The sequence below is a fragment of the Anabrus simplex genome, chromosome 4, assembly GCF_040414725.1.
Source record: "Anabrus simplex isolate iqAnaSimp1 chromosome 4, ASM4041472v1, whole genome shotgun sequence".
Lineage (NCBI taxonomy): Eukaryota > Metazoa > Arthropoda > Insecta > Orthoptera > Tettigoniidae > Anabrus > Anabrus simplex.
The window spans coordinates 171,306,174-171,331,962 of record NC_090268.1 but is presented as its reverse complement, the minus strand read 5'-3'; positions in this window follow the sequence as shown (position 1 = coordinate 171,331,962).

The window sequence follows — 25,789 nt, the reverse complement described above, 5'->3', positions numbered from 1 at the left end:
AGGTCATCGGCCCCTAATGGTACGAAAGGAAATTACAACAAAAAGTTCAAAATCATCCACTGACCAAAATAAAGAAAAAGTCATGAAGAATGATGATGCTTGTTGTTTTAAGGGGCCTAACATCAAAGGTCATCGGCCCCTAATGGTACGAAATGAAAGAACAAAAATTGCAGAGGTATCCACTGACCAAAATAAAAATAAAATATGGCATGAAGAATGAATGGGTGGACTGGAACTCAACAAAACACAAAACAAACAAACAAAAACCAGTGGATCCGGACTCAATGCAGATCGAAAATAAGATTATTACCGACCAAGGAACCACTTATAAAGCACAATGATGCTTGGTGTCTAAAGGGGGTGCAAAATCCACGTCTAAGGCCCCACAGAATGGTATATGTCGCGAGTAAAATAGAACCATGGTATGTGTCATGTTGGTGTATTAATCAGAAGTAGCGAAGACCCACGGTGTTCCACAAAAGATGGTACTACTCACAAGTATTGCAATACGTACAAGTAACGCAGACCTATGGTGTGTCTCACACAATGGCCCAACTCAGAGTCAACGCAAACCGAGAAGGTTCCCCACCTAGGTGTACTAAACACGGGCGCTGGTATTCCCGTGGTGTTCCTCACATAGTGGGTACTAATCACAGGCAACGCAGACCCACGGTGCTGCTCATATAGTGGTACAACTCACAGGCTACGCCCAGACCCGCGGTGTTGCACACATGGGTACGACGCACGGGTACTGGAATCCACCAGGCCAGGCTTTTACTGCTACTAATCACAAACCTATTTCGTACCGAATTTAGTGGTACTACTCGCAAGTACAGGCAACCTAAGGAATTCCCCGCGTGATGGTACGATTCAAAATTAGTTTCATGGTTCTAATTCAGTCAGCCCTTGGTCGCCCCTTTTAGTCGCCTCTTACGACAGGCAGGGGATACCGCGGGTGTATTCTACATGTGCGTCCCCCACCCGCAGGGGGTCATGAAGAATGAATGGATGGACACAAAAGCAAAAAACAAAATAAAAACAGTGGATTCAACTCAAAAAAAAAGATCATATATAGTAGTATTACTGACAAAGGGACCACTTATAAAGCGAAATCTCGAATCGAGTATGCTCGATGTCTAAAGGGGTTCAAAATCCGGGTCTAAGGCCCCTCAAAATGGTACTTTCGCTAGTAGAGTAGAACCATTGTATTTGGCATGTTGGGGTACTAATCAAAAGTAGCGAAGACTCACGGTGTTCCACACAAGATGGTACTACTCACAAGTATTGTACTTCGTACAGGTAACGCAGACCTATGGTCTTTCTCACTCAATGGCGCCACTCATAGCCAACGCAAACCAATAAGTTTCCTCACCTAGGTGTACTAGGCATGGGTGCCGGTCCCACGGGCCCCGTGGTGTTCCTCACAGAGTGGATACTGATGATGATGATGCTTGTTGTTTAAAGGGACCTAACATCGAGGTCACTGCCCCCTAATGGTACGAAATGAAACGACAAAGTAAAAGTTCAAAATTATCCACTGACCAAAATAAAAAATGTCATCAAGAATGAATGAACGAATGAATGAACATGAATTTAAAACAATCAGTGGATCCGACTCAAAAAAACTATCATAGTTAATAGTATTACTGACCAAGGGACCACTTCCAAAGCAAATCGAGGATGCTTGGTGTCTAAATGGGTCCAAACTACAAGTCAAAGGCCCCTCAGAATGATACTTATCGCTAGTAATGTAGAACCATGGTATCTGTCCTGTTGCGGTACTAATCAATGGTAGCAGAGACTTGCGGTATTCCACACATTATTGTACTACTCAAAGCTTATGAAATTCGACATTAATACAGACCTATGTTTTTCTCACTCTGCGGCGCCATTCACAGGCAACGCAAACCTATGATGTTCATCACATAAGAGTACTAACCACAGGGACCTCTCCTTATCCCGTGGTGTTCCTCATATAGTGGGTACTAATCACAGGTAAGGCAGATCCATGGTAGCTATCATCCCATGGTCCCGCTCATATGGTGGTACTAATCACAGGTACTGCAAAAGCCGACCGCGCGGTGCTCCTGTGTGCTACTAATCACAAACCTATTTCGTACCTAATATAGTGGTACTACGCACAAGTAAAAGCGACCCTTGGTGTTCGCGTGGTGGTACTAATCACATGTAGTTGCATGGTTCGAATACAACCATCCCTTGGTCGCCCCTTTTAGTCGGCTCTCACGACAGGCAGGGGATACCGTGGGTGTATTATTCGTCTGCCTCCCCCACCCACAGGGGGTGTGTGTTTGGTCCGCGAGAGGTATTTTATTTCCCTCAAGTCCGCCGGCAAGCCGGTTAGGACCCCCCTATCCGCCACCTGGGACGCGCCACGTGGGAGTATCACCTCTCCCCCTGCTACGCCTGCGTAGCAGGTTCGTGGAGAGTGGATACTAATCACAGGCAACGCTGACCCACGGTGCCGCTGATATAGCGGTACAACTCACAGGCAACGCCCAGACCCGCGGTGTTGCTCACATGGGTACGACGCGCGGGTAGTGGAAACCCCCAGGCCAAGCTCATGACTGCTACTAATCACAAACCCATTTCGTACCGAATATAGTGGTACAACTCGCAAGTACAGGCAACCCATGGCGTTCCCTGCGTGATGGTACGAATCAAAAGTAGTTTCATGTTTCTAATTCTATGATCCCTTGGTCGCCCCTTTAGTCGCCTCTTCCGACAGGAAGGGGATACCGCGGATGTATTCTACATGTGCGTCCCCCACCCGCAGGGGGTAGTGTGTTTGGTCCGCGAGAGGTATTTTATTTCCCTCAAGTCCGCCGGCAAGCCGGTTAGGACCCCCCTATCCGCCACCTGGGACGCGCCACGTGGGAGTATCACCTCTCCCCCTGCTACGCCTGCGTAGCGGGTTCGTGGTGATGTAGTTTAAACCTGAATGATCCTTTTCTGTTCTATTTATTTCTTCGACGTCCTATTTCACCCGATTTTATAACGGCTGAGCTTGCTGGAGCTGCAGAAGATGAATTTCGAAGTTCAGGTAAGCTATGTACCAGGGTTTGGGCACCGTTCCGGTGAGTAAGTTTTTCCACTATAGCACATCTGATCGGTTCTCAGTGTCAGCTTTATTGCAATCAGACTGCTACAGGGCACGGTACCTAAATGCACTGTGAACTGTTTAGCCTTTCTTATTTTAGTGTATTGCAGTCATTTTAGTCACGAAGTTAATCTTCACTTTGTTATTTGTTAAATTATTGAATTTATGATAAATATAGCATTGCAACGTAAGGTACATTCTCTGGGTTTCCTCCTGTTCACTTCCAATATCTTCAACCCATCTTCCAGTAAGCTCTTAATTTTTCTCATTTTACCCCATCTTCTGGGAACTCGATTTACTCCTACCCCTAGATGTAATTCTATGTTATCACATACCTAACCAACTTTCCACATAACCAATTAACTTTGTCGTTATTTGTTAAGTAGATCACCCAATGTTTTATCAGGAAACATATTGGCAGTAGTGGCGAACTACCAGGTGAAAGAAACTTTGATACTGGAGTGGAAGAAGGGTGCCCAATTGGAGATACTACAGTAAGACCTTACGTAATTAAATTACAAGATAAAGAAATCATCAGAAAGAAAGTGGAAAACCAGTGAGTGCGTACATTTAGACGGAAAAATTATGCAAAAAGTTTTTTGTTCACGTCAGGCCAGGTCCCACACCATATGTAAGTGGTGTCACAGAACCAGTGGACGCTTGCAATAAATTTTTCACACTTGATTTACTTGAAGATGGTTTGATTCATGCCAATGAAAGAATTGCGCGCCAGCGGGTTAATTATAAGAAATCGGCTGATGCCAGTCTTCAAGATGTCACGGTGAAAGGACTTGAAGCTCTCCTCGGATTATTGGCACTAACTGCAGCCCTAAAGGATAACCATCTGAACTCAAAAATCATCTTTGACACAACATTTTCCGGTGAAAGATACAAGACAACAATATCTGAGAGAAGATTCTGTTTAAGACTATGAGCTGAGGGCTCTTTTTTTTCTGCCAGTGTGTTACTTCTATATTTAATCAAATTTTAAATTAAGTACCTAAATGTTCTGTGAACTGTTTAGCCTTTCTTATTTGAGTGTATTGTGGTCAGTTTAGTCACGAAGTTAATCTTCACTTTGTTATTTTTTTAAATTATTGAATTTATGGTCAATATAGCATTGCAACAACTCCGCCAGTGCCGGTCCCAAGCCCGGGTCTTCATCTCGCAAGTGATGAGGAAGGAGGAGGGGGAGGAGTAACACCTCGTAAAAAAACCAGGGTTCATCTGGCTCCGGATGATAGCACCCTGTAAGGGCCCCTGTCGGAGTTACAGACGAAGAAGGCGATCAACAGCTTTCACAGAAATAGAATACCCTCAATAACCTCAATGGTGTTGAAGGTGAAGAATAATCTATCCCCGACAGTTGAGCTACAATCCAGATATATCTGCTGGAAAGGAGCAACCCTAAGGCTTACAACTTTAGTGGTATCTTGAGCTGACCGCGGTCGGCTCCCCCAACAACTCCCATTAACTCGCATGATGGAAACATTTCTTACGGAAACTACTCCAGGTGGCAGCCTGAAGAGGAAATCCACCACTGCTACAAGCAGTGCATTTGGGCCATCGGATTCTGGAGAGCCCAAACCACCATGCATAGATGAGTCGGAGCATCTAGGAAACCTATTGCCATCAGACTGAATACAACAAAATTAAATCCTAAACGGAAACACTTTTTTGGCACGCTGAACATAAATTCACTCCTAAAAACAGGAAAACTTAAACAACTTACAGACGTAATGGACCAGCAAAATATTCTGATCATGGCACTTCAAGAAACAAGATTCATGGATGACATCGCGATGGAATCAAGCAACTATAGAATCCTGAAAGGCAAGGTTGGCATAAGGATCATGAAGAATATGCCACACTTAGGAACAGCATTTGTAATCAATAAAAAGATTCTAAATTCGGTTATAGACTTCCAGTCTCCAAATGGAAGGCTCTCACTACTAACCATTAAGTGTGCAAAGAAAATATACACCCTCATTAATGTTCATGCGCCAATTAATGACGACAATCGAACTAACCCACAAAAGGTAGATGATTTTTGGGAAGAATTAGAATTGGTGACATCAGAAATTCCTGATAATCATGTGAAAATACTACTTGGGGATTTCAACGCACAGGTAGGACGAGAAAAAGTCTACAAGAGAATAGTGGGGGATTTCCCAGCTCATAGAAGAACCAACAGAAATGGGCAAAGACTTATAGAGTTCTGTAGGAACTTTAATTTGAAACTGATGTCCACTCATTTCAAGAAGCTTCCTAGGAAACAAACGACGTGGGCATCACCAAACAAACTATTAGGAGAATATCAAATTGATCACGTTGCAATCTCCCATAGAAGTCAAAAAGAAATCATGAATGTTAAAGTTAAGAAAGGAGCCAACATAGAAACAGATCACTATTTAACAATCATCAAGATAAAGTTTATTCCCAGCAGCAAGAAGAAACGCACAAACAACAGAGTACTAAGATTCGACACTCAAAAGCTGAAACAGAACAGCAACAAGTACCAAGAACTGACGAACATTGAAACAACTGAATGGAAGCAAATGCAGCAGACCATGATAGGAGCAGCCAAAGAAACAGCATTACTCAAGAAAACACGAAAACATCCAAGGTGGAATGAAAGATGTGAACAGGCAATATCACTCAGACTACAAAGATGGAAGAAGTGGTACTCATCAAAGAAAGAGGAAGATTACAACAGCTTCAAAGAACAAAGAAAATCAACAGCAAAAATCATAAGAGGAGAAAAAAGAAAATTTGAGAAAGAACAACTGGCTGCAATAGAACAAAACTTCCAAAAGAATAACACGAGGGACTTTTACAAGACATTTAAGAGGAGTCTTTCTAAATACCAACCACCGAGTTGTGTTTCAAGAAAGAGGATGGCACCATCGCAACAAACAATGAAGAAAATTGCCAACTGTTAGCAGAATACTTTAAACAGCTACTTAACTGCCCAGTTCCAGAGGAGAAGCTCGCCACAGAACATACTCAACAGAACCCAGACTCCACACCGCCAGATAAAACAGAAATCACAAATCTAATCAAGAAGCTTAAGAACAACAAAGCAGCTGGTGAAGACTCAATAACGAGTGGTGAACTATGGAAGCATGTGAGCTCCCAAATGATCAAGAACCTATGCCAGTTAATGCAAGAAATCTGGAACACTTGTAAGATTCCTGATGATTGGAAATTAGCCTTAATACACCAACTACACAAGAAAGGGGACAGAACAGATGTCAGCAATTACAGAGGCATCTCACTCCTTCAAGAGACATACAAGATACTATCTATGGCATTGCTATCAAGATCAGAACAACAAGTTGAACACAAAATCGGCGAATACCAGGGAGGGCTTTCGGAAGGGACGATCATGTGTGGAACAAATTTGGAACCTTAAGACAATACTGAAGGACAGAGTTGCCAGGGGCAAGAAGTATGTAGCAGTTTTTGTTGACTTTCGAAAAGCATATGATTCAGTTGATAGGAGCACATTGTTTAACATCCTTAGAGAAATGGGTACAGATAACAAGACATTACAACTAATAAAGGAGACCTTAACAAACACATACTCAAAGGTTAAGTTTATGGGAGAGATATCTGAACCCTTTGAAATCAAGACAGGTGTAAGGCAAGGAGATTGCCTATCCCCACTGCTGTTCAATTGTGTCCTGGATAAAGTCATCAAAGAATGGGAAAAAGAACTCGCAGAAAAAGGCATTAAAGACGAAATAAGGATAGGATACAAGAAAGAGAACATCACTATCAACTGCTTAGCATTTGCTGACGATCTTGTACTGTTATCAGAAAATATTGAATCGGCGATAATACAAGTTAACACTTTAAAAGAGGTAGCAATGAAAACTGGCCTGCAGATATCATTTGAAAAGACACATTTCATGACCAACATTACAGAAGCCCCAAGATACATAGTAACAACAAACAATGATAAGATAGATAAAGTTGTTAAATTCAAATACCTTGGTGAGATTATACAACCTAATGGGCTTGATAAAGAAGCAAACCGCGAGAGAGCCAGAAAAATGGAGCTTGCATTCCACCTTACAAAAAACACATATAACAAGAAAGCGATCTCTATTAGGACAAAACTACGCCACTATCAGGCAGTAATTCAACCAGAGTGCTTATATGCTTCAGAATGCCTGGGATTAACAACCAGAAAAGACATTGAAGAAATCGAGAAGAAGGAAAGAAAGATTCTAAGAAAAATCCTCGGTCCAAAGAAATGTACTGACACATATCGATTACGCAGTAACAAAGAAATATATAAAACATGCAGTAGGATTTCAGATGTCATTCGAAAGCGAAGAGTTAAATTTTTTGGACATATTTCAAGAATGTCTGATAACAGACTTGCCAAGAAAATCTTTAACCACTTCAATAAGCCCAATAGGAAAGGCAGCTCTCATGAAAAATGGTTTGTTAACACGAAGAAGGATTTGCAAGAAATGAACATCACACATCAAGACATCCACAATAGAACCACCTTCAGAAACAAGTTACACACATTTAAGGGTTTCCTAGAGCCAGAAACAGCGACCAAGAAGAAACAACAATGGACGGCTGAAAGAAAAGAAGCAGCAAGCAGGAGGATGAAGGCGTACTGGCGCCAAAGAAAGTTTAAATCATGAGGAGTTATTTACGTGGTCCACAGCTGGCCAAAATCGATAGAAGAAGAAGATAGCATTGCAACGTAAGTTACATTCTCTGGGTTTCCTCCTGTTCACTTCCAATATCTTCAACCCATCTTCCAGTAAGCTCTTACCTTTTCTCATTTTATTCCAACTTATGGCAACTCGATTTACACATACCCCTCGATGTAATTCCATGTTATCCCATACCTAATCAACTTCCCAGATAACCAATTATTTTTGTGTTTATTTGTTAAGTAGATCACGCAATATTTTATCAGGAAACATATTGGCAGTTATGGCGAGCTATCAGCTAAAAGAAACATTGATACTGGAGTGGAGGAATAGTGCCCAACTAGTGATATTACAGGGAGACCTTACGTATTTAATTACAAGGTAAAGAAGAAATCATCGGAAAGAAAGTGGAAAACCAGCGAGTGCGTACATTTAGGCGGAAAAATTATGCAAAATATTTGTTCACGTCAGGCCAGGTCCCTCACCAAATGCAAATGATGTCACAGAACCAGTGGATGCCTGCAAGAATTTTTTCACATTGAATATCTTGTGATTCATACCAATGAAGGAATTGCGCGCCAGCGGGTTAATTATAAGAAATCGGCTGATGCCAGTCTTCAAGATGTCACGATGAAAGAACTTTAAGCTCTACTCGGATTACTGGTACTAACTGCAGCCCTAAAGGATAACAATCTAAACCCAAAAAATCATGTTTGACACAACATTTTCCGGCGAACGATGCAAGACAACAATGTTTGAGATAATATTCTGTTTCTTGATTAATTGTTTAAGATCTGAAAATAAGGATACGGCGGAACAACAAAAAAGAAGGAAACAAAATTGCAGCTATTTCTAAGACTTGGGAAATGTTTTTAACAAACTGTAGATGCAAATACAGACCAGGCAAGTACCTCACAATAGATGAACAGCTAGTACGCTTTCGGGGGAAATGCCGCTTTAGAATGTCTATTCCTTCCAAATCTAACAAATATGGCATTAAAATTGTTATGATATGTGGCAGTGGAACAAAGTACATGATGGATACTCCACCGTCTCTAGGAAAAGGAAATACCCCGCCAAATGTAAGTGCTGCTGATCTTTCTTGTCGATCAAGTCACTGATTGTGTAAAGGGAAGCAATAGGGACATCACTATGGACAACTGGTTCATCAGTGCTCCTGTAGTTCAAAACCTGTTATCGGAAAAGCAATTGACTGTAGTAGCTACCATGAAAGGAAACAAGAGAGAACTGCCAAAAGAAGTGACAGACCGTAAGTTGCAAGGTCGAAGAACCGGATCGTCCCTATTTCTCTTCGATGAAGATACATCTTTGGTGTCATACAAGCCAAAGGGTAATAAAATCGCATCCTCATTTCCTCAATGCACCATTCTGCTGCTATCGATCCTGCCACGAAGAAACCAGAGATGGTTAAGTACATAACAACACGAAAGGTGGAGTTGACTGTCTAGATCAAATGAGTCAACTCATGGACACATCTAGCAAAACCAAAAGATGGCCACTATGGTACTTCTGCAACATGATAAATATTTGCGGCATCGATTCCTTCATAGTCTATGCTAACAATATGTACAGAAGGCAACAAAAACCGTTGACCAGACTCGGATGGCGTAAAAGAAGGATGACCACTACTTACTGTGCATGCGGGGAAGTACATTTGCTAAGAGCATCAAAGGAAGACCTGCCTTGATCGTACTAGCTAAAGTGCTGAGATTTTCTGTGACTAGGATATACATTTTTGACAGGAAAGTCACGTGGAGGGAGTGGTATGTTAACATAACTCTGAAAATCTTCAGAACATTCAATTAGCAAACAGATTTGCTTGCTGGGCAAACAGATCATCGCAACTCCAGAAGCAGGCCATGGTGTGATCTTACGCTTTGCCAGGCTGAAGCGCGGGCCGTGGCAGCATTTCAGCGTCATATCAACACAGCTGGTATGGGCCTTACCGTCGTGCCTTTCTCCAGCTACTCTACGTCATCACTGTGTAGCTTTACAGAAACATTTATTTTTTAAAAACCTGCTGGCAACTTTTGTACCACTACTTGGATCTATACGGTGGTCTACAAAATGCCTTTATTTTGATCAGTCAGCTGTAACCTAGTGTCACAAGTTACTTTATTATAAAGTTTTTTAGCGGCTGAAATAATGGTAATCCTGCCAGGCGCGGCCATAAATGGATATAACTTTGTATACTCTTCTATCTTATTGGGACATTCAAACATTAAGCGTTTTTGCTATAGTTAGAACTGTGACAGTCAATTTAACAACTTCAAGGCTGTGATTCAATTAAAGATTGTCTTTAACTACAAACAATTCAAGGAAAATCTTGGACTATGAGTCTTTTACTCTACTTTTTCTCAGTGTCAATCATGCTACTTGATTACTGTGCCTCGCAAGAAATTCTTCAGGCGCTTGAAGTAAAATTTAGGACTATGAGCTGAGGGTTCCTTTTTTCTGCCTCAGTGTTACTTCTATATTTAATCAAATTTAAATTAAGTACCTAAATGTTCTGTGAACTATTTAGACTTTCTTATTTTAGTGTATTGCAGTCAGTTTAGTCACGAAGTTAACCTTCACTTTGTTATTTGTTAAATTATTGAATTTATGGTAAATACAGCATTGCAACATAAGTTACATTCTCTGGGTTTCCTCCTGTTCACTTCCAATATCTTCAACCCATCTTCCAGTAAGCTCTTACCTTTCCTCATTTCATCCCGTCTTCTGGGAACTCGATTTACTCATACCCCTCGATGTAATTCTATGTTATCTCATACCTAATCAATTTTCCAGATAACCATTTATTTTTGTGTTTATTTGTTAAGTAGATCACCCAATACTTTTATCAGGAAACATATTGGCAGTTGTGGCGAGCTATCAGCTGAAAGAAACATTGATACTGGAGTGGAGGAAGAGTGCCCAACTAGTGATATTACAGGGAGACCTTACGTAATTAAATTATAAGATAAAGAAAAAATCATCAGAAAGATAGTGGAAAACCAGCGAGTGCGTACATTTAGACGGAAAAAACATGCTAAAAAATTTGTTCACGTCAGGCCAGGTCCCACACCAAATGCAAGTGGTGTCACAGAACCAGTGGACGCTTGCAAGAAATTTATCATACTTGATTTACTTGAAGATAGTTTGATTCATACCAATGAAGAAATGGCGCGCCAGCGGGTTAATTATAAGAAATCGGCTGATGTAAGTCTTCAAGATGTCACGATGAAAGAACTTGAAGCTCTACTAGGATTATTGGTACTAACTGCAGTCCTAAAGGACAACAATCTAAACTCAAAAATCATGTTTGACACAACATTTTCCGGTGAAAGATACAAGACAACAATGTCTGAGAGAAGGTTTTGTTTCTTGATTAATTGTTTAAGGTTTTATGATAAGGATACGCGGGAACAAGAAAAAAGAAGGAAACAACCTTGCAGCTATTTCTAAGATTTGGGAAATGTCTTTAACAAACTGTAGAAGTAAGTACAAACCAGGCACGTACCTCACAATAGATGAACAGCTAGTAGGCTTTCGGGGGAAATGCCGCTTTAGAATGTTTATTCCTTCGAAACCTAACAAATATGGCATTAAAATTGTTATGATATGTGATAGTATAACAAAGTACACGATGGAAGCTGGACCGTATCTAGGAAAAGGAAATACCCCACCACATGTAAGTGCTGCTGATCTTTTTGTCGATCATATCACAGAATGTGTAAAGCTAAGGAATAGGAAGATTCACTCAACCTCGTGAGACCAACAGAGAAGTTGTTCAATGCAAATTGCAGCAGACCTGGTTACGAAAGCCTGCAGATGTCCTCATGCTGACCACATGACTGGCCATCTAATAACTATAAGCTGTGTATATAAAGATGAATGTCTCTTTGTCCCGTGTGTATTTCTATACCATTCACCCGATTGCGATGAAACTTTGGTGAGTTGGTTTGCGTATGCCCGAGCACCCGTACGGGTTGGGGTGGTGGAAAGGGGTGAGTGAGATTTGTTTCTTTGATGCAGACTATACTCACCGAATAATCAGTAATGAGCTGGCGCAGCTCAGCAAGATGCCTATCATAACCGTTACAATTCCATTGTAACCGTGCCACAGTGTGAGTGTGGACTTCTGATGTTAAGGTTAGAACCAACGAGATGCTACCTACCCTACACTCACATCCCCATCCGAAGATGGAGATACATGCTCCTTGAACTTCTTCGACGTATTACGGGGGCAGGGTTTCTTCCTACGAGGGGAGCGCGCACTTTTTCCGGGAGGCAAATCTGCTGGAGCAGACTCAGACCCTCTAGGTGAAGGACGTGAGACCCCATTTGTAGCAGAGGTGGAAGAACGCCAAATAAGGACGTACTTCTTTCCCGCCGTCGCTTCTTGTTTAGACGGGCTGGGAAGTAATTTCTCAGCCCTAGTCGACGATGCAGCCTCCGCCGGCTTAGGCGCGTCTTTCGCCGATCTCTTGAGAGAAGGAGACGTTGTTTCCTCCCCCGCTGTACCGGCGTAGGTTTCTTAGCCGGCACATACTTGTTTGTGGTCGAAGGGTGGGATGAACCGCCTTCGAGCGTTTTCTCTTTGCGGCGTTGCTCACAGAAGCAATTGCCGCCTTGAGCTCGGCGATCATCTGGGAAGGTGTTCCAGTTGTATACGACGAACCTGGGAGAGACTGTGCTATCAAGCTGAAGTCTAGTGTCTTGGCCGGGGCTTTCAGAGAAATAAACTTACGGCGCGCTTCCTAGTAGGAAAGACCATCCACGGTCTTTATCTCCTGGATTTCTTCTCACTCAGGTACACCAGAGAGTTTCGATCTCGAGGAGAATGAAGACCAGGGCAGTTAGTGCACCTATATGGAGTTGTGCACACTTCCCCACGTACCAAACATAGAGGGATTCGAACAACGAGACACCACGTGTCCCAATCTCTGGCATTGATAGCATCGTATTGGAGGCGGGATGTACGGCGTCACATCGCAACGATATGTTGTAACTTTGGCTTTCTCTGGCAACACTGACAATTTGAAGGAGACTATCAACGCACCCGTGGCAACGTCTTCACCGACGACTTTGCGCGCGATCCGCTGGACGTGTGCCACGCCACAGTGCTCCATGTCTTCCATCAATTCATCGTCGGTGTTCAAGATGAGATTGCAGTGGAAGATAACTCCACGAAGCAGATTCAAGGTATTGTGCTCCTCGACTTTGAGGGGAATATCGCCAAAGTGGTCGCACTTGAGCAACCGATGAGCTTGCACGGCAGCGCGCATCTTTAGCAACAAACTACCATTGCACATTTTCTTCATATCTTCCAGTTCGCCGTAGACACCTTCTATGTGCCTACTACGGGGTAATTCCGTGTCAAAGGACCCTCTGAGGTAAAAAAAATATATTTATTTCGATGTAGTTGTAATATGTAAAAATTTAAAGCGGAAGAATTCTTCTATCATATAAGCTGTTAATTTCATTAAAATATTAACTTATTTTATATACATATTTGACTTCAGTTTTAATAGTACTGCTGATAAAAAGGGAAAAGGCACCTCAAATTTTGGCTACCCTGATCATCAGTTGTTTGGCTTCTCAATTGTTATTTGTGTCATACTTGCTATATAGAGGTTCGAGAATCTACTGTGAAATTTTTGAGCAAATACGGTAAGTTTTACAAGTACATGACACTAAATTAAAATACAATGTTCTTATGTCACGCACGCAACACAAAACATGATTTTATTTATGCTCACTGGAAAGTAATTAAGTTATCAATGTGAAACTTTCTGAATGTGAGGTTTTCCACATGGTCTACATATTACTATACAAACTTTTGTTCGTAGCATGATTATTTCGTACTCAAAATAAATTGCACTGTGTGATCTCGACCTAATATCAAATTTCACACTCCCATCACAAAACTTTTGATTTGTTGCATTAAAGTGACTTAAATGAGAAATTTGATGAATGTGAGATTAGTCACATGAACTGGATTTTATTATTCTAATTTATTTTTGTAACGTAACTGTTTTATACTTAGAAATGTGTTGCGTGTGTGACCATAATTTTATTGTATCACAAAATTTATCTATGACTGTGTTACACCTCATGCAAGTTAAGTTTATGTGTTTATTTATTTGAGGCAGTGGTCCTAATATTTCACACTTTTGCAGATCAATCAATAATGCCTTCTACTGAGAGGTCACGGGCATTCAGAGAAAAACTTAAACAGGATCCAGAAAAGTATGAAGCGTACCTAATCCAAGAGCGAGGATTTAAATTACGAAGGGAAAACCAAAAAACAAGCACTTCAAAGTGATAAAGTGGAGTTAAAGCTAAAGCGAGAGCAAGATAGAATAAGACAGAGGCGGCACAGAGAATCGTTAAAATTACCACCTGAGACGAGCAACGCATCTCCAACCAAGGGTTCATATAAGAGCAACAGATCATTAGGGAAAGCAGTTTCCAAAGTGAAGAGAGGTTTACCGAACAATCCAGAGAAACGTAAAGGTGTAGTAGCATAACTGTTCGTTGATGAATTACCTGAATTTGGAAAAAGATTGAACTTACTACATACAATCAGAAAAGATCCTGGTAAAAGACTCAGTGAAGAAACAAAATATAATGTCGTGCAGTTTTATCTCCGTGATGATATAAGCAGGACTGAGCCAGGAAAAAAAAAAGACTAAGCCCCATTAAGTTCGCTCAAACTGGCAGGAAAGAAGCTATACAGAAACGAATAATGATGATGACCATTGCTGAAGTTTATGAAGAATTTGTGAAGGAATATCCTGACTCTGTGATAAAGAAATCTAATTTTTTTGAGCTTCGCCCACCATTTGTATTTCCTGTTTCCTCTATGACCCATAATGTATGTGTATGTAGTTACCATGCGAACATGCAGTTTTTAGTGGAAAGTGTAGAAAAAGAAATAGGCGTATTTCCACGTAATGCACAAGATTTATTAGCCACTCTTGTGTGTGACATTGAACGCTTTGGCTGTATGTCAGGAATATGAGAGAAATGTAAGTCGGCCTGCAATTCTGTTCACAATATAATTTGTGATAAGAAGGGAATCAGTAATGAAATTAAATGGCCACAATGGAAAGATGTGGAAGGACATCCTCAAATTGTCATTGAAACTGGAACTGTATCTGAATGTGTGAAGAAAATACAGATGCAATTGACAGCATTCAAGCTCCATTGTTATGTGAAAAGAAAACAATCCAAACACTTTGAAGATGTAAAGAAAAACTTATCTAATCATGCACTTATTCAGACTGATTTTGCAGAGAACTACACTGCTGTGAGTCAAGACGAAATACAAAGTGCTCACTGGAGCCAGCGGCAAACCACCATTTTCACTGCTGTTGTTTGGTTACCGTGTTTAACACCTTGAGTGGCAGGTGAGACCAACGTTGACTCTAAGAGCTTAATGCCATTCGGGCCGCGTGAGTCCGCTGTGGACTCTCCAAGGCTCAGGCCCCGTGGTGCCATACTGTCATCACACTTGACATGTATGATGATGATGCTTGTTGTTTTAAGGGGCCTAACATCGAAGGTCATCGGCCCCTAATGGAACGAAATGAAGGACATGAGATATGAAGTTAAAATTTTAAAAAGTATCCACTGACTAGAGTTAAAAAAGAATGGTAATGAAGAAAAATGAGGGTGAGATTAAAACAGTCAGTGGATCTAATACGCAATGCCTTATGTTCTATTAAAATAAGAGAAAGTACAGGAAATCGAAAGAATAAGGCATCGCCCAGTAATACAGATATTAACACATAATGTACGTTACACGTTAAAATAACACATTAAAATGCGCAACACAAACTAAAATGGAGTCAATGAGATAAAAGCGCAACTGACATAAACAACACTAGGACAACGGACATCATCACACACGATAAAACAGACCGCTATCCCTCATAAAGCGGATGACGAGGTCTGCTGACTGCTCGTCATCGCGCAAGATAAGGGAGATAGTACTCGGAAGGTTAATACTACGGCGCAGATCGACCAGGTCCACGCACTCCGTAAGGATGTGTACCACGGTAAGATGGTCGCCGCAGGTACACACCGGAGGGGGTTCTCCTTTCAGTAGATGGGAGTGCGTCAAGATACCGTGGCCGATCCGAAGGCGACATAATACCACGGCTTCCCTCCGCGAAGCCCGAAGGGAAGTCCTCCATACCTTCGTTGTTCCTTTTATCGCTCGCAGCTTATTGGGAAGTGGGATGGCCTGCCACTCCATCTCCCAATGAGACATAACCAGATGTCTCAGCTGAGAGCGAATATCACTTGCTGGAACCTTGAAAGGCAACGGGGGCAGTGTAACTGCCTCCTTGGCAGCCTGATCCGCTAACTCGTTTCCCCTCTATGCCCATGTGGCTGGGGAGCCACACGAACGTAATTCTGGTGCCGGCATCCGAACACCCGGCCAGCAGGTCCTGGATCCGCTGCACCAGAGGGTGTCGAGGGAAACAGGTATCAATAGACTGAAGCGAACTCAAGGAGTCAGTACACACGAGAAAGTGTCGGCGTACATTGTCTAGTGCGTACCGCAGAGCCTCACAGATAGCATAGAGCTCTGCCGTGTACACACTACAGGTGTCCGGGAGAGCAAAAAGAAAGCGATCATTGTCGACAACGTACGCACAGCCCACCTTCGTATCTGTCCTTGAACCATCCGTGTAAACGACGACCGAACCTGGATAGCGGCCAAGAACGGACAGGTAGATCCTCCGATAAATCGAAGGGTCCGTGTCTCCTTTCGGGCCAGTGTGCATATCCAGGATGATTTCCGGTCGTCGTACAACCCACGGAGGTACCCCACTTGGTTGTCTGACAAGGCAAGGAATCGAAGGTACGTCAAACAATTCATAACTGCTATCCAAGCGTATCCCAACCGGCCGCGTCGCACGAGGATGAGCAACGTACAACAAACGGTTGCCATTGTTGAATACGCAGGGATAGCTCGGATGAAGTGGCATCTGTCGCAAATTTGCAGCATATGTAAGTAGTAGTTGCTGGCGCCTCAGGTGTAAAGGCGGCACACCAGACTCAGCGAGCAGGCTAGCGATGGGGCTAGTACGAAAAGCTCCCGTCGCCAACCTAACCCCGCTGTGGTGGATACTGTTCAGCTTCGCAAGAACGCTTGGCTTTGCGGAGCCATATGCTGCACTGCCGTAGTCTAACCGAGATAAAATGTGTGCCCGATAGAATCGCAGGAGCACCACGCGGTCAGCTCCCCAATTAGTGCTGCTAAGAAACTTCAAGAGGTTAAGCCTCTTGGTGCATTGCACTTTTAGCTCCCGCACGTGTGGCTCCCACGATAATTTACTGTCAAAAAGGAGCCCAAGAAATCGGTAGGTGTCAACAACTGGAAGAACGACATTACCTAGATAAAGCTCAGGATGAGGGTGAAGTGTACGTTGACGACAGAAGTGGACAACGGAGGTCTTAGCGGCAGAAAACCGAAAGCCTTTTCCTAAGGTCCACTTCTCCACCCTCCTAATAGCTTGCTGTAACTGTCGCTCTGCGACTGCCATACTGCACGAGCTATAGTGCAGAGCAAAATCATCCACATATAGGGACGGTATTACGGCTGGACCAGCAGCAGCGACAATACCGTTTATGGCAATCGCGAACAGAGTGACACTAAGAACCGATCCCTGTGGGACTCCATTTTCTTGAACGTGGTATTGCGAATATGTCCTACCTACTCGGACACGGAATAGACGGAGGGACAAAAAATTCGCAATAAATACCGGCAAGTTACCTCGGAATCTCCATTGATGCAGGACTGAAAGGATGCCATATCGCCAGGTGGTGTCGTAGGCCTTCTCCAAGTCAAAGAAGACAGCTACCAAGTGCTGTTTTCGGAGAAACGCATCCTGGATAGAGCTCTCCAGGCGTACCAAGTGGTCTGTGGTGGATCGAGCGGCTCGAAATCCACATTGGTACTCGGACAAGAGTCCTTGTTTCTCCAGACACCACACGAGTCTGCGATTTACCATCCTCTCAAATAGCTTACACAGGCAATTTGTAAGACAAATCGGTCTGTAACTTCCTGCATACTTAGGATCTTTGTCAGGCTTGAGGACAGGGATGACTATGCCCTCTCGCCACTGAGACGGAAAATCACCCTCTGTCCAGATTCGGTTGAACACACGAAGGAGATATAGTAAACTATCATCACTAAGGTGTTTCAACATCTGGTTATGGATGTTGTCCGGTCCAGGAGACGTGTCCTTGCAAAGCGCTAAGGTGCTGCGGAGTTCCCACTCCGTAAAGGGCACGTTGTAGTCCTCTGAAGCTTGGGTGGCAAAACTCAGGTGATGACGTTCTGCCTCCCGCTTCAGAGGGAGGAAATCAGGATGGTAATTCCCGGAGCCAGAGACATCCGCGAAATGACTAGCGAGATGGTTAGCAATCGCGAGGGGATCAGTGGCGACACTGCCTGCAATGGAAATTCCCGGTACAGCAGATGATCCTTGAATACCCGAAATTCGTCGAAGTTTCGTCCACACTTGAGATGATGGAGTATGTGACGTCATGGACGACACATATCTCTCCCATGAAGCCTTCTTACTTTGTCGAATAAGAACTCGCGCCTTAGCGCGGAATTTCTTAAATGTTACCAAGTTGGCCACAGTAGGCTGTCTACGGTAACGCTTATGAGCGCGACGGCGTTCTTTGATGGCTGCTGCTATTTCATCGTTCCACCAAGGAACGAGTTTTCGGCGAGGAGTCCCCGAGAAAAACGGAATGGACTCCTCAGCAGCAGCAAGAATAACTTGGGTGATGTAAGTTATTTCCTCGCCGACGATCCGCCTGACATCTTCGCTAAAGACAGCTAGTGATGTGTACTTTGGCCAATCAGCATGTTGAAGAATCCATCGAGGGGGAGCCTCGACGGGTTTATGATTCAACAAAGTAAGAACGATGGGAAAATGGTCACTGTCACAGAGATCATCGTGTGCATTCCACCGAAACAGTGGAACCAACGTTCGGCTGCATAGACTAACGTCTATGCGAGAATATGTGCCGTAACGTACACTAAAGTGAGTTGGTTCCCCTGTGTTCAAAACACATAAATCCAGATCTGATAGGAGTGTTTCCAGCTCTCTTCCTCGGGGGCAAGACGTCTCAGAGCCCCATATGGGATGATGGGCGTTAAAATCGCCCAATAAGAGGAAGGGTGGTGGAAGCTGATCTATAAGATCAGCGACATCAGTGATGTTCAGATGCTGGCCAGGTGGAAGATAAACATTACACACTGTTGCTATGATAGGCAGCGAGACGCGAACAGCTACAGCCTCAAGAGGGGTTCTTAAAGGAACCTCTTCGCTGTAGCTATCAGAACGTACAAAAATGCCAACGCCTCCGGAAGCCCGGTGAGCATAGTATCGTTCTGTCGAGTATAGTTTGAAATTCCTCAAGACCGTGTGATGACCAGGTCGGAAATTGGTCTCCTGAATACAGACTATACTCGCTGCGTACTCAGTAATAAGCTGACGTAACTCAGCAAGATGCCTGTCATAACCGTTACAATTCCACTGTAACAGTGCCATAGTGTGGACTATGAAAGGAGTGTTAGGTTATGAGCAACAAAATGCTCGTTAGCCTAAACACTATCTAGTTCTACATCCGTAGATGTAGAGGACAACGCGACATCCATCCCGTCATCAAAAGATGGCAGGGGTGCCGCCCAGAACTTCGACGCTTTTCGGGCGCGAGGGGGTCCCCTACGAGGAGAGCGCGCAGGTTTGGGAGCAGGAGTGCCTCCCGGCGCAGACTCATATCCCCCAGATGGAGGGCATGACTTCTCCTTCGCAGGGGAAGTCCGAGAGCGCTCAGGACGGGCGCTCTTCTTCCCCTTTTTCTTTTCAAGTTTAGACGGGCTGGGAGATGGTTTCCCAGCCCTGGTCAACGAAGCCGCCTCCGCCGGCTGGGGCACGACTTTCGTCGACCTCCTAGGGGGGGGAGACTTAGTCTTCCCCCCTTGCTGTGCCGGCTGGCAGTTCCCAGCCGGCACAGACTTCTGGTTGGTCGAAGGTGGGGTGGTCCCCCCCTTCGAGCTTTGACTATTTGCGACGTTGCTGGGAGCAGCAACAGTCGCCTTGGGCGCAGCGGTCTGGACAGGTGTCTTGGTCGTAAATGACGAACCTGGAAGACTCTGAGCTATCAAGCTATAGTCGAGTGTACGGGCAGGTGTATTCATAGAATGAAACTTACGACGCGCTTCCTGGTAGGAAAGACCATCCAGGGTCTTGATCTCCTGGATCTTCTTCTCACTCAGGTATGTCGGACAATTCCGATCCCGAGGAGAATGAAAACCGGAGCAGTTAGTGCACTTGTATGGAGTTGTGCACTCCTCCGCGCCGTGAGCTACTCGTCCACATGTACCACATACAGCCTGATTCGAACAGCGAGATACCATATGTCCGAATCGCTGGCATTGATAGCATCGCATAGGAGGCGGGATGTACGGCCTCACATCGCAACGATAAGTTGTTACCTTGACTTTCTCTGGTAACACTGACAACTTGAAAGAGACAATGAAGGCACCAGTGGCAACGTCTTCACCGTTGACCTTGCGCGTAATGCGCCGGACGTGTGTCACACCACGGTTCTTCATGTCTTCCATCAACTCGTCGTCAGTGTTCAAAATAAGGTCGCGGTGAAAGATGACTCCGCGAACCAGGTTCAAGGACTTATGCTCCTCCACTTTGACGGGGATTTCGCCAAAGTGCTCGCACTTAAGCAACTGATCAGCTTGCAGTGCTGTACGAGTCTTTAGAAGCAAACTACCGTTGCGCATTTTCTTAAGTTCCTCCAGTTCGCCATAGACGCCTTCGATGTGTCTACTAAACAGGATCGACTTCACCAGCTTAAAATCCTGCCCATCGGTTCTGGTAGCGACCAGAAACCTAGGGAAGCTGGATCCCATTCCTTCACGCTGCGCATGTTCCCAGGGAGTTGAACCTCTCAGGGAAGCAAAAGTTAAAGACTTAGGTGGGCGACCACCTTGTGAGAGCCGACTTCGTTTGGAAGCCATGCCCGATAGCATCCTCCCCGAATGCCACCCACTCCGATCAGGGGTCTCTGTAGCCGAACCAAGCAGCCAAGGCAATACCCACCTGGTCGTAGCAGGTATTGCCCGGGGTCCGATGTTGAACGATGCCTAATACGGGATGACTGAGGCAATGAGCACTAGGACTCCCTTCCTCCGGTCACCCGCAATAGCATGTACCCCATAGCGTGTACAGAGCACTAACAATAGAAAAAATAAATAAAAATAATTAATAATAATATGTCCTTCTGGCATTCGGCTGTGCGGGGACCTGCGTTGTCAGGCGGATACCACTGCCCGGGTACATGATACTCCCACCCGCCGCGTCCTGGGTGGTTGCTGGCACGGGCTTTCGAGCGTAGTCGCACACATAGGAGCTCCATCGCCGGGCAGCACGCACATCAAATTTTGAATGGTCTACATCTGACCCTCAGAAAAATAATAAAAAATAAAGAGGGGACCATGGCCACATGACCCTTTAAGTCGCCTTCTACGACAGGCAGGGATTACCTATGGATGTATTCAGCCTCTCCCATCCACAGGAGGTCCATCACATTATACCAACCGCAATCCATGTCCGCGCCAAGGTCGCCCCTTTTTGTCGCCTCTTACGACAGGCAGGGGATACCGCGGGTGTATTCTGCATGTGTGTCCCCCACCCGCAGGGGGTAGTGTGTTTGGTCCGCGAGAGGTATTTTATTTCCCTCAAGTCCGCCGGCAAGCCGGTTAGGACCCCCCTATCCGCCACCTGGGACGCGCCACGTGGGAGTATCACCTCTCCCCCTGCTACGCCATCGTAGTAGGTTCGTGGACTTGACATGTAAACGTATGTTAAATGAAAGTAGTGGCCAGTACGTCATGAATCTATTCTTGGCCTGTTCATTTGCGAGTCCGATGTGGCACCACGCAGCCTGTACATCACTGTAATATATCAACCACAATAAATAAATTATGGTGACATTATTTATTGTTTTCAGATCATGTCATACGTACAAATAACAAAAGAATGTACTGTATAGTGTACTCATTGTTCATTGTCTCATATCAGGGTCCATAGACGAATTGAAAACGTAGCACAAAAAAAATTAAATGAACTTTCTAGAAAAAAAAAAGTGTAACTTTGTCCCATTCGCAATCACAGCACAAATTGGTACACTTTTTGCATATGAATTTAAAGCATAACAAATGAGACTTTCTGAAGAAATATAATTCAAACTGTGTTTCACAATCACAATACAAATCTGTGCACTTTGTAGAAACAGTTCAAACAAAAGAAATTTTCACAGACTGGCCACTTGAACTTAGAGTCTTCCTCATGGCATATTGCCTTCCCGATTCCCGATAAACCTCTTCATAACACTTACTGCATCTCCGTCTTCCCTGCCGGCCTAGATCCTCCAGTCGGTGGGGTAATACCTGGTTTTTTTGGTACTTGTGGGGGCATGTGAAGATCTTTGATACCGGTACTAGTACCTGTTAACTGTTCAACAATATCCTCTTTGAACTGGGTAACAGATATACTCTCATTTCCAAGCTGATTGGAAATGTAGATGGCATTTACTATACTTGTGCCGATCAGTATCTCTATAGCTATTTTTCTGTACCATTGTACTCCCCGTCTCAGGGAAGTACTATAGCTCTTATTATGATCTGTTAAATCATTGTACGGTTTGCATTTGTTATAGGCCTACTCTATAACACTCCATGGTTTTTGCACTTCACCATCCCTCCTCTGAATAGTGACCATCTCACCAGTGTGTTTAGTTGCCATTTTTGAACAACCACACCAGTGTTACTTTTACGGGCTCTTGTCTCTCCTCTTGCTGACTTCCTTTTAGTACCATCGATTGGATTATACTTCCGATTAGATTTCAATGTTCCAAAGATATGAGTTTTATTCTTTAGCAGTTCAGGAGTTAATGAGACAGACGTATACGAGTGTGTCAGGAAATGAAAACTGTGCTAGGATACGTGGTCTCACGCGATCTATACAGCTGGAAGGTAGTGTCAGTGGCCGCGTGAGACCAATGTGTCACCACAATTTCAACACAATGTTATGACTACAATTTTGGCCCAAGACGACTAAAAGGTACATTTCTGTAATAAGGTGCACTATTTTATACTCTATAGTAAAAAGAGAGAGAGAGAGAATGGCCTGGGTAGAATCTTTTTACTGCAGGTGTGGCACTTAAGGTGTTAAATATATACAATTATACCATTATAAGTGATGACTTGTCACACAGCAAATATTCTGTTTGGGCATTTCTTAACACCTTACTACAAGACTTGAAGCTAATAGTTCCAACTATTCATCATGTGAAGATTTTCTATGATGGCTGTGCTGGACAGTTCAAGAACCGCTTCACGTTGTTAAATCTCACACATTTTCAGTCTGACTTCAACATTTCTGCTGACTGGAATAGTTTTACCACTTCCCACGGCAAAGGAACAGTTGATGGTGATGGAGGAACTTTGAAAAGGACTGTTTGGCGAATGGTCAAATCACGGCAAGTTATAATAAACACGCCTTATGAATTCTTTCAATGTACCAAACAGAATGCAAAAGGTGTAATAGTGCTCTTCATATCTGCTGAAGAAGTGGATTCATCATCATCATCGTTCCTGGATGATCGTTGGAAAAATGTACTGCCAATTCCGAGCCTGCATGAAGTTTACCTTGCCTCTCCCGTTAAAGAAGGTGTGGTGGAGGTATCTGTAACCTCTCAACAAGAAGATTTAAGACCAGTTTTACTCCAGCATATTGAAGAAGAAGAAGAAGAAGAAGAAGAAAACAAGGATGAGGAAAAAATAGTGAAGTCTGGATCTTTATTAAGCAACAAGGATGATAGAAAAATTGAACCAGGGGACTTTGTACTTGTATCTTTAACTGATACAGGGAAGTCTAACAGAAAAGAAGACTTCTTTGCTGTTGTGATGGAGTATGAGGAAGAAACTAATCAAGTTTTGCTCAAGTATATGCAACCCAGTGGGAAGTGTTGGGTGTGGCCAGCAAATGAGGATACACCTTGGGAAGACATGTCAGTGATTTTGAAGAAAGTGAAACCTCCTAATTTGCTTAATAACAGGGGTCAATTTGTTTTTAGGTGATTATTTTTGTGTTTGCATTTATATTATTGTTTGCAACAATGTTTTAAATTAATTATTACAAGAGCAATGGTCCTTTGTTTCTTTCTTCTGTGAATAAATATATCTGTCACATTACAACTCCCGGTCTCGGGAGCCAAGAATAACGGCCGAGAGGATTCGTCGTGCTGACCACACGTCACCTCTTAATCTGCAGGCCTTCGTGCTGAGCAGCGGTCGCTTAGCAAGCTTAGGCCCTTCACGGGCTTTTACGCTATGGGGTTTACTTTACATTACAACTTATAAATATGTATAATCGTAACAGGTCTCCGACTGTCACACACGCAACGGTCACACACACATCATACTCCAATTAGAGTTTATATGGAATAAAAATATTTCTGAGCAACTTCAACTATATCATTTTATAAGTGTATATTTGAAATCGCCCACGATGACACGAACCTTCTTCTCTTGCCCTACAGCTGGCCCTCGCAACTCAGAGTAAAATCTTCGAGCAAGTGGAACAAAACCTCACTGCTTCTTTGAAGATGCTCTCAGATTATTATGAGGAAAATCACCTCAAGCCAAACCCATCGAAAACTAATGTGTGCGCCTTTCATTTAAAGAACAAAGAAGCCCTGCGGAAGCTGCGTGTGAATTGGAAAGGAATGGAGTTGGAACACAGCAATACTCCAGTTTACCTTGGTGTTACCCTAGATCGTTCGCTGACCTTCACCACACACTGCACCAAACTCATCACGAAACTGCCTATTGCGTAAGGTAACTGGTTCTGGATGGGGTGCCCATCCCCAGACAGTAAGGACAACTGCCCTAACACTCTGCTGCTGAATATGCTAGTCCCGTGTGGTACAAATCAGCTCACGCAAAGAAAGTCGACATTGCCTTGAATGAAACCTGCAGGCTAATCACAGGCTGTTTAAAAACAACACCCACACAGAAGATGTATTCACTAGCAGGTATAGTTCCACCTGATATCAGACGTGGGGTGTTCGCTAATATCGAGAGACGAAAGGTTTGCAGCATCTCAGCCCATCCCCTTCATGAACATCAGCAACCACCAGCTCGACTGAAGTCCAGGAAGAGTTTTCTACAGTCTTCTGTTCCACTTGATTCTGACCCAAAAAAAAGGCCAGGGTTAAGCTATGGAAACGAAGGTACCCAGATCATCCGGAACGTGTTGAAAATGAAGAAAAGTTGCTACCTGGTCACGAAGAGGGATGGTGTATATGGAAGTCGTTAAACAGACTGCGGACCGGCGTTGCAAGATCTAAGGACAATCTTATGAAATGGGGCATCGTGCATGATGGGGACTCATTGTGCGAATGTGGAGAGGAACAGACTTCTAGGCATCTCTTGCACTGTCGTCTATGTCCAGATTCATGTACAGGGTTGGAATTAGCACTGGCTGGAAACAATGCCATCAATGTAGCCAAGTACTGGTCACAACTTGTGTAAATAATGTATATATAATGTAGATATTTTCATATAATACTTGATTTCTCCTTTTTGATTTTTATGTATGTTCTTCCATTTGTTATACTTAATATGCAAATTTGTCAAGTGCTTCATTCATAACTATATACGATAATTTGTTCATGTACATTTTTCATATTCAGTATCTCTTTCTTGTATATATTGGTATCTCTGACACGAATAAATAAATAGTGTATATTTTATCTATATTACCAGCAATTTTCAGTCACATTCATCATCCACGAGGACAGAATTTTAGTAAAATATTTATTTAGTTAGGAAAGAGGTGTATTAATTTGTCACACATGCAACAAA